Source organism: Eptesicus fuscus, chromosome 10 (genome assembly GCF_027574615.1).
Source record: "Eptesicus fuscus isolate TK198812 chromosome 10, DD_ASM_mEF_20220401, whole genome shotgun sequence".
Taxonomy (NCBI): Eukaryota; Metazoa; Chordata; class Mammalia; order Chiroptera; family Vespertilionidae; genus Eptesicus; species Eptesicus fuscus.
The window spans coordinates 83,502,530-83,513,234 of record NC_072482.1 but is presented as its reverse complement, the minus strand read 5'-3'; positions in this window follow the sequence as shown (position 1 = coordinate 83,513,234).

Here is a 10,705-nt window from a genome sequence, read left to right as displayed (position 1 = left end):
CCCCCATAATTCAGATGTTGGTACATTTGAAGTTGTCCCAGAGGCTCCTTACACTATCTTCATATTTTTGTATTCTTTTTTCTTTTTGCTCTTCTGGTTGGGTGTTTTTTGCTTCTTTGTATTTTAAATCTTTGACTTGATTCTTGTGATCCTCTAGTCTGCTGTTGGATCTCTGTATATTATTCTTTATTTCAGTCAGTGTATGCTTAATTTCTAGTTGGTCTTTTTTCATATCCTCAAGGGTCTCACTAAATTTATTGGCCTTTTCTAGAAAATTCTTGAAAAACCTTATAACCTTGGTTTTGAACTCTATATCCAGTCATTTGCTTTCCTCCATTTCTTTCATTTGTGATCTGTTTCTTTGTCTCCACATTTTGGCTGCTTCCTTGAGTTGATAGAGTGACTTTGTGTGCTAGGTGTACTATAGGGCACAGTGGCTCAGCCTCCCCAATCACCTGAAGTGGACACTCTTGGTACACCCCTTTGTGGGCTGTGTGCATAGTCTTGTTGTAGTTAAGCCTTGATTGTTGTTGGTATCACTGGGAGGAATTGACTTCCAGGCCAGTTGGCTGTGAGAATCAGCTGTGTCTACAATGGGAGAACTTCTGTCCTGGAGACACCCTTATGAGACAAGACTTGCTTCAGTGGGGCTTTGGTGCTCACTGAGTCTGCCCCTTGAGTGTGTCCCTTATAGATCTGAGGAGTTGTAATCTGGATGGCCCCACTCTGACCCCTGGGTACACTGGCTCTTGGATCTCCAAGGAGGTGCTAATTTAGCCTCTGCCTGAGGCCACCCAGCAGGTGCTATGGAGAGATCTGCAGATTCCTCTTCTTTGTTTGGGTTTTGGAGGTGCCCAAATGAGGCCCAGCTGTGAAGCAGTGCAAGCTGCTGCGGGGCCTTGGGCCTTCTTTTGGATGTTCTGGGTCTCACTGACTCAGTTGCAGTTTGTTAGGTAAGTTTAGAATTCAAAGGACCAGGCCATTCATATGCAAAAGCCTCTGTGCTCAGCTTGGATGAGTCAGAGTCTCAGGGTGGAGCAAAAAGCAGTGGCTTCGTGGGGTAGGATCTCAGGGCGGAGCAAACAGCAATGGCTTCCCGTCAGCCCTGCCCTAAAAGGCCCCTGGGTCTCAGTGTCCCGTGGTAACCCCTGCAAGCACCTTTGAGAGAAAGCAGCCCTTGAGTTTTGCCTGCTGCCAGACAGTCCAGTTTCTCCCCGTATGAGTCTGGGTCCCCAGCGTCTCGCCCAGAACTGGAGTTCAGAGAAGTTGGGAGCTTTTGTCTCCCTCCCGATTGAGAAAGCCAGCTGCATACTAAGTTGCCAGCCCTCTCTGCGCGTGCGCCTCCATACCTCTGCCTTCCGCAGCTCCTGTGAGTCTCAGTGTGCTTTTCTCTTTCCTTCTAGTTGTAGAATTTCCACTCAGCCAGTCTTCCTGTGGTTCTGGATGATGTCCGTTTTGTCTTTTAGTTGTAGTTTTGAAATTGTTGTGCGAGGCAGCAGTTCTGGTGTTTAACTATGCCGCCATCTTTGTTTCTCCCACCTGGAAATCAATTTTATTTGATTCTTTACATGATTGAACTCAGAAGGGTGCAACCAGGAAATAGCCCTCCACTCCCCAACACCACCACTCAAGCATACACTTTAGGATCAATCTTTCTCAACCCTTCTCAGAATTTTGAGAAGATTCAAAGCTTTTCAGTTAATTTTAGATATTAAAAAGAAAAATCAAGTGTAAATCAAGATTCTAATTTTACCTACAATTTAATTCTTGTCTCTTTTTCTTAGCTCAAGTCTAACCCAAGGCTTAAGAACAATATAGAGCTGAATTTCTTTCAAAATTCTAACCCAACAATCTGTTTTTCTAATAGGTGGATTTAATCTATTTACATATATTAAATATAATGATTAAAATTGATGGTTAATGATATGGATTTATTTTTGGAAATTATTTGTGATTTCTGCTATATATATACACTGAGTGGCCAGATTATTATGATCTCTGAACGCATAATAATCTGGCCACTCAGTGTATATCCTATATAATAAGGGGCTGATATTCAAACTGTCCCCTCGACCAGGAGTTTGACCAGCATGCAGGCCGGCCAACCCCCCATGTCCCCTCCCCCTGGCCAGGCTGGCCGGACCCCACCCATGCATGAATTCATGCACCAGGCTTCTAATACACACACACACACACACACACACACACACACACACACACACTAGAGGCTCGGTGCACGAATTCATGCACCAGTGGAGTCCCTCGGCCTGGCCTGTGGGATTGGGCTGAAACTGGCTTTCCCAACATCCCCCAAGGGGTCCCAGATTGCAAGAGGGCACAAGCCAGGCCGAGGGACCCCACTGGTGCATGATTGGGAGGTTGGCCAGCTGTGGAGGGACCGCAAGAGGGCTCCAGGGCATGTTCGGCCTGTCTCGCTCAGTCCCGGTTGGCTAGATTCCAGCAGCAAGCTTACCTACCAGTTGGAGCATCTGCGCCCTGGTGGTCAGTGCATGTCATAGTGACTGGTTGACCGGTTGACTGTCTGCCCCCTGGTGGTCAGTGCACATCATAGTGAGCAGTTGAACGGCCTTATCATATCATTATAATATTACGCTTTGATTGGTTGAACAGACGAACAGACAACCGGACACTTAGCATATTAGGCTTTTATTATATAGGGTGTATATATATATTTCTTTTCATGCTTATCTGCCTTCTGTTGGATTATTTCTTTGTATTGCTCTATTACTTTAGACAGTTCAGTCTGTTCAATATTAATTTGGCATTTTATATATATTAAACTAAATATACATTAACTATTTCAAACAACTTCATGAGTTATGTACTGTTAGTATGATCATTTTACAGGTAAACGAAGATGAATCATAGAGAGAATAAATAATTGGCCTGAAGTCAGTAAAAGAACCAGAATTCAACAGAGACATTTTTGCTGCAGAGCCTATGCTCTTCCCAACCACTGGGCTAGATCAGTGCCATGGTGGCTGAAAATACGGAGTCCTTGTGCCTATGAGCAAGCAAGGGTTCAGTGATGACAGTGAGGTTATAGGTTAGGCAGGTTATAGGAAGAACTGCTGTTTTGTTGGAATCCAGCCATACCCATTCATTTGTGAATTGCAGAACTGTGGAGTAGAAGGTTCCAACAGAGACTGTATGAGCCAGCGGCAGCGCGAGCTCAGTGTCTGTGCCATGGCTGTGCTGCGGCACAGAAGGGGCCTCTGGGGCAGCAAGCCCACGTCCTGCTGCGGACCATCAAAAGCGGGGAGCGAAAGTGGGGGAGCTGGCTGTCTGTCTGCTCCGGCACCAGGCCTTTCGAAAGCCTCCACCGTGCCGGAGGCTTTCGAAAGCCCTGCTGCACCAGCGGACAGACAGCCAGCTCCCCCGCGATTGAAAGCGGGGAGCTGTGTGTCCACTCCAGCACCAGCGGACCCCCTGCCATCAAAAGTGGGGAGCAGGCTGCTAGCAGTGTCTGTGGAGCGTGCTAGGCTTTGCGGGGCAGTGGATATGGCCTGGATGGAAGGTTAGGTCTAGGGGTCCCTACACGTGCATGATTTAATCATGCACTGGGCCTCTAGTATATAAGTAATATATAATTGCATAACTATACGTACTATATAATTATGTATAATTATATAACAATATATAACTATAGCTCTATATAACTATATAATACATACATATATGTATGTTATATAAATACATATATGTCTCTACAACTTTTATTCTCTTTTGTCAACTAAATTCTAAAAATAGGAACTGTGGCTTATAATTTCTTTATTACTTTTTTCCCAACTTAGCCTTGTGCTAAAAAATTTAATTAAAAAAATTTAATAAATACTCAAGCTAATATAAAATTGTTTAAGCTATATTAATTCTTTACCTACTAACTTATTATAACCATTTGTTCCCAAGTGGCACACTTATATGAGAAATCTAGAAGATAGGGATGATACAGAGTAAAATAAGTGATACAAATATAAATCAGTAATTTATTACAGAAACAGCTTTTGCATGCAGAACAAGTACACAGTCCTTTGTGAGTTACGATTAAGCAGCCTCACAGTTAAACTTCTTAAAGTGCCTTATTAGCAATGCACAGTCATTCATAGGGAGCAGCCAGCTCCATCTACTATTGAATCAGAACTGAGTGTGTTAGATTTGTATGCTTCTTTTCCACAGGGGTTTTGGTCCATTTTAAAAGCTATGGATGTTCATGGATTAGGAAGGAACATGGTCAATATTGCTTGAAAGCATGTAATCCCAAAATGCATGCTTCACTGAGCTGCTTAAAGTAGTGTAACTTTGCTTAAACAGAAAATGTAGGTAGGAGAAGTGAAAACAAGTTGGAGGAAGCTAAATCCACAAGTGAAGGTCAGTGACGTGTGTTAAATTGGGGAGGGGGGATGTCTTTAGTAATGTGTTCTGAGTGCAACAATCTATAGTAGAGCTATATTAGAGCTAGCCATCTCTCCAATAACAATTTGTCAGTAGCTGTGAGGGAGTTTAAACACTTCCTGACAACACACAAAATTAAAAAATCTTCTCTGTGTTACACAATGGACACTGTTTGTGTTGGTGTCATTTATCCAATGACACCACAAACTACATAAATGATATAGTTCATAAATTCACAAATCTTTCTCAAGGGGACATGAACCACTAAACTTGTATTGTATCAGCTTAAATCTGATCTAGCTTATTACCTAGCATAGAGTCCATCTGATTGATACTCCAAGGTGTCTATGGAAAAAAGATGGAGGTCTAAATCACAATTTGCAAGGGAGAAGTTACTGAGCCAATTGATTCCTTGAACTAGAAATCGTCATCTGCAGGACCTCAAGTCTCCCACTATTATTTCATATACAGTTAAACACTGAGTGGTCAGATTATTATGATTCTGAATGCATAATAATCTGGCCACTCAGTGTATATCATATATAATAAAAGGCTAATATGCAAATTGTCCCCTTGACCAGGAGTTCGACCAGCAGGCAGGCCAGCCAACCACCCATGTCCCCTCCCCCTGGCCAGGCTGACAAGACCCCACCCATGCACGAATTCATGCACTGGGCCTCTAAAATACACACACACACACACACACACACACACACACACACACTGAGAGGCCAGATTATTATGTGTTTAGAGATCATAATAATCTGGCCACTCAGTTTATATTTTTGGCTGACTTAAACCCAGTGGTCTGGTCCAGTGCCTACTATCCAGTTCCTACTATGTGAGTAACTTTCTCCTTTGTTTTATGTAAAAACTACTGCCAAAATATAGTCTGTAGCATTTTCTGGGGGAACACCCTTTCTGGTGTTAAACATGAACTGTCAGCTCTGGATCCTGTGTTTTGAGACCCCAATTTTTAAACAACACAATGAATAATAGTTCTTTTAAGCATGTAAATTTAAAATTTTACAGAAAAATTGGAACTGGGGCATGAGGGTGGGAATTAAGGGATTTAGACTAGTCTTGTTACTGGGAACAAAGAAATAACATTTTCCTGGTGGAGAAATTGTATTCTTTCCTCCTGAGAACTATGTGAAATTTATGTTTTTACCTTAAGACGTAAGAAACAGCAAGCACTTTCCTTTGTAAGTTTAAGGGTATGTGGAGAAAGAAATGCTGAGTCTCAGTATACAAGGACAGAGAGGGAACTAAAACTTATTAAGAACTGAATTATGTGACACTGGGTTGCTATAAGGATGCAAAATATAAAGAATGCAAATTGACTTCATAAACCTCAAATAGAAAGTATTAAAGCATCTTTTATTGAGCCTTCAGCATGGTAAGCACCAAATAAATGTGTTCAATGGAAAGACAAGCATGTAAAAAATAAATTAAAGACATCTGTACAAGATTGTGTAACAAATATAAACTTGCGTCACTTCACCAAATATTTTGTTCAACTGACACTGAATCAGTAGCTATTTAGAAACAACAATAGGATTAGCTATATATATATATATATATATATATATATATATATATATATATATATATATATATCCTACCTAATAATAGAGTAATATGCAAATTGACCGTACCTTTGCTACACCCACAAGCCACGCCCACCAACCATGCCCACCAGGAAACGGTTGCAGGGACGTTGGGGTGTGGTGGAGCCCAAGGTCGGGAAAGCCTCGGGCGGAGGCTTTCCCGGCCTTGGGCACCAGTGGGGAGCCTGCACGGATCGCAGGCAACGACCAGGGGGTCGGCTCCTATGATCCCTAGCAGGGAGGCTAGGGTGCAGCAGAGCCAAGGCTGCCGCCCGGGGCCAAGCCCCAACCCTGAAAGAAGGCAGAAGGCGGTGGCCACAGCCAAGGCCTGGGTCCCCAGTGCTGGCAGAAAACTGGTGCAGGCAGCCAGGTGAATGAAGGTCTATTGCACGAATCTTCGTGCAAACAGGCTGCTAGTATATATATATAAAAGGCTAAGCGACCATCTGACCATCCGACTGGCTGGTAGGTATGATGTGCACTGACCACCAGGGTGTAGAAGCTCAACGCCCAAGCTGTGGAGTTGTGGTGACTTGGCAACAGTGGTTCTTGGGTGACGCACCCCGGAACCAGAGAGGAGGAAGCCCGATTCTGGGGTGCATCACCCGAGAACTGCCCTCTCGCAATCTGGGACCCCTCAGGGGATGTTGGAGAGCTGGTTTTGGCCTGATCCTCACAGGCCAAGCAGAGGGATCTCACCTGCCAGAGGGACCCCGCTCACTTTGCAGACACCCTTCGAACCACGGTGCTGCCCCACGTGCGGCGGGCCAAGGAGGGACCATGGGAGGTTGACTCCAGGGAGTGTCCGGCCCATCTCACCCAGTCCTGCCCCACTGGCCACCTTCTAATTAATTCCCTTTCAACGTGTACAAATTCGTGCACTGAGGCACTAGCATATATATATATGAAAGGCTAAGTGACAGTCCAACTGTCTGACCGGCCAGTACATATGACGCGCACTGACCACCAGGGAGCAGATGCTCAACACAGGAGCTGCCGAGCTGCAGTGACTTGGCAGCGGCAGTTCTCGGGTGACGCACCCCAGAACCAGAGAGGTTAATTTCCTTTTGATGTGCACAAATCCGTGCACCGGGCCACTAGTAGTGTATATAAAATATACCTTTAGATCACTTGACCTTTTAGTCTTTCATCAGTAGAGCACCACATAATTGACAGATAGTTTTATTTTGTAGTAATAGTAAGAAAAGTGCTATGCTTTGCACACTACTGCCTAGGTGAAAGGTCAGATCTTTGCATCTAGTTTACAGCCTGTGTGTTTAAGACACATTGCTGCCTGACAGGGACTACATGGATCTTCTCCATGGACTCCTGCTGACTATTGGTTATTCATGGTAACCACAGCGATTGACTATAATCATGTTTTCCCCAAATGATTATTTTAGACTGGTTAAGTTAAACTCAGTTCAATCAGACACAAAATATTGTTTTGTCTTTTGGAGAGTACCAGTTTTTGTTGTTGTTGCTGTGAGAAATGCAAAGATGAAAACGCCATGGGCACTGCCCTTTAAGAGCGTGCAATCCTGTCATAGGTTAAAAAACATGCAAAAATGGTCGCGTTTAGAATAAAACAAGTACTTTGAGGGATAAATAAGTGAGGGCAGAGGAAAAAATGAGTGGGAAAGAAACCAAAATATTGAACTAGTGGGCTGTAATTTGTATCAAGAGCCTGAAGAATAGAAAAAAGGAACAAGTATCAAGTCTAAAACAATCAACATAGATTTTCCCTTTCTTTTGTTTATCAATAAGCTCAAAGGAAGATTGATAATATGTGTAGTATTATTATTGATAATAGAAAAAAATTACAAATAAAAATAAGAGAAAATAAGGTTATAGTTGGCAGTTTTTCTAAATGTGCTATGTTTAATACCTTAAATAATTTCTGTGGGGAAATGGCATAGGATTATTGTCAGCCTTTTAGTCAAAGCAGCCATTTCCATGATTGGGATAAGTTTACTGAGTTCACATGCCCCAGAGAGCTGTGTCAGGCACCAGGGTGGTTACTCACTTCATCACACTGCAATACTCAATTGTCTGTGTAAACCATAAAAGGTTTACAGCATCTAATAAATGGACCTGGCGAGATTTAAGGCCTTTGCTGTCATCATTCTAATGCTATGAAACACACCATGTAGAACCTGATCATTTATTTTTTTCTGTTTTAAAAATGCTACTGGGGAATATTTGAGTGTATCAGAGCAGCGTTGGGAGGACCTGCTGTGAAATTCCCACTGTTGTGAAGGGATGGTGAGGGATACACCAACACCCAGCACTTTATTTATTTTTTTATTTTATTTTTATTTTTTTAACACCCAGCACTTTATTTTTTTTATTTATTTTTTTTTTTTTTTTTAACACCCAGCACTTTAAAAGCTTGGAGCTCAATCTTTTACCTGAGGAGCACACACCACCTCGCAATAGTGGGAGAAGGGGCCTTTCTGCCCCTCACCCAGGTGCTCCCCTTAGTGCAGACTTCCTCCTCCTCCTCGGAAAAGCTCTGGAACTTGCTGGGGTCAGCACCGCAGTGCTCCCTCTCCAGGTTCCTCTCCAGGAAAGCTGCTAGCTAAGGGGGTGGGGTGGGGCATGCACGCAGGTGTTTCTGGTGTTTCTTTTGGACCATCCTCAGTTTTCTGGAGTTCTAATACAGCGCTGTCAGACACATGGAGCACACCACTCTCCCCAACCATCCTCATCGCTCCATTTCTCGAGAGAGTAAGGGGAGTCTGTAGCATGCTTATGCTACAGACAGAGTCAATCGATTTCCATTCAGTGTGAGTCATGTTTGCTTTAATTGGTACCTAATCAATGCCCATTCTAGGACAGTCAGGATGCTCAGGTGATGAATTGCTTTTAATTTGGCCCTGACAGTTGGTGGATAGATTCTCAAAGGTGATAGTACCTTGTTCATCTGAAACTGGGAATTTTAGATCTATAGCCAGATGGCAACGTGCTGACATTAAATCATACTCGTTTGAAGAAGTGTAAAAGTAACGTTTTAAATTCTCCATGCCAGCTTTCACATTGTTCTAATCAAAGAAGGTAATGCATGAAATGGTACTAATAAGACACACAGAGCCAGAGAAAAAGACCATTCAATTGATAAGTGAATTTCTATCTAAGGTTGAATCATAGTGATTAGAATTGAATCACTAAGAGTAGATTGAAGGAGTAGATTGAGGGAATTACAAGACACAGTTTACAGTCAAGACAAATTGTCTTTCACTTCAATTTTATTTAAGAATTAGAGGCCTGGTGCATGAAATTCATGCACAGGTAGGGTCCGCTAGGCCTGGCTGGCGATCAGGGCCGATCTGTGGGGTGACCAGCGGGGCAATCAGGGGGCCCCCACTGGCACCTGCCTTGCCGGCCTGGCGCTGCCCGCTCACCAGCCCTGCCCCTGGCTGCCACCTCCGGTCGCCTCCCTCTGCGGGACGACTGGCAGGGTGATTGGGGAGGGGGGGGCGCCCTTGCACCCACCTTGGCTGGCCTGGGGCCTGCGGGCTGGGGGCAGCTCCTGCGTTGCGCGTCTGCCCCCCGGTGGTCAATGTGTGTCATAGCAACTTGTTGTTCAGCCGTTCGGTCTATTTGCATATTAGCTTTTATTATATAGGATTACATTTTCCATTAGGTAGCAAAAATCACAAAAACAAACCGATTTATCAGAAGAGTATGAAAGATATTTAGTCAAGTCCTGATGCCTTATAGAGATATATATTTTTTCCTTTACTCCATTTTACACAACTGAATAGAACTAAACAAACCACATTGCTAGTTAAATAGTGTAGGGAACATTTGTACTTTACATATATTTGATTTACATTTAATGCGATTATCTGAACAGAGAATTTTAAATTTAAAAGAAATGTTAGAAATAATCTAACAATATTTACAAGTAAAAAAAAAGTGGTTAAGAGATTTAAAATAGCCTAACCTACTAGCATAGCATAGCATGTAAGAAAGACATAACTAATAACTAATATCTTGTCTATTGACTCCTACAAATGCAATTTCTAACATGTAATTCCTAAAGTGATTTATTACATGTGATCGATTGCTATTATATTTCTTGATATATTTATTTGAGCTTTTGAATTACTTGAGAAACCTGATATACTCTCTAAATAAGAAAACCAAATGTTGTTGTTCATTAATTCAACATATATTTGTCACATTCCTACAAGATAAAGCCCTAACTTTACACAACTTATGCACACTAGGAAGCAAGATAAAAAAGGAGAAAGCAGAAAATGACACTGGGACATGATATATAATACAATGAGTTATTATATAGTGTTTTCAGTACAGAGCATGGATCAGTCTTGGACAGAGGTGGGTGGTTTGTATAATGAAGTTGATTACAAGATGAGTCCAGGTGATTAGTAGTGGTTACCACTACAGTGAAGAGGGATAGAGTAAGAATGTACCAGGGTTAGGGAACAGAGTGTGGAACAGAGGGTGCCAAGCCTTAGTAAGAAGATTGCATGATATTCTTGCTTTTAAGGATGTGTTAAGAGATTTTCTTTTCTGAAGCTGAGTGAATGGTAGGAGAAGTGAGTAGAGAAGTAAGCAAGCGCCAGATAATACTTGGACTTTAAACTGAGGGAGATAGAGATCTATTGAAAGATCTTAAGAAGGAGATACAAAGTTCACTCAGATTAAAAGGC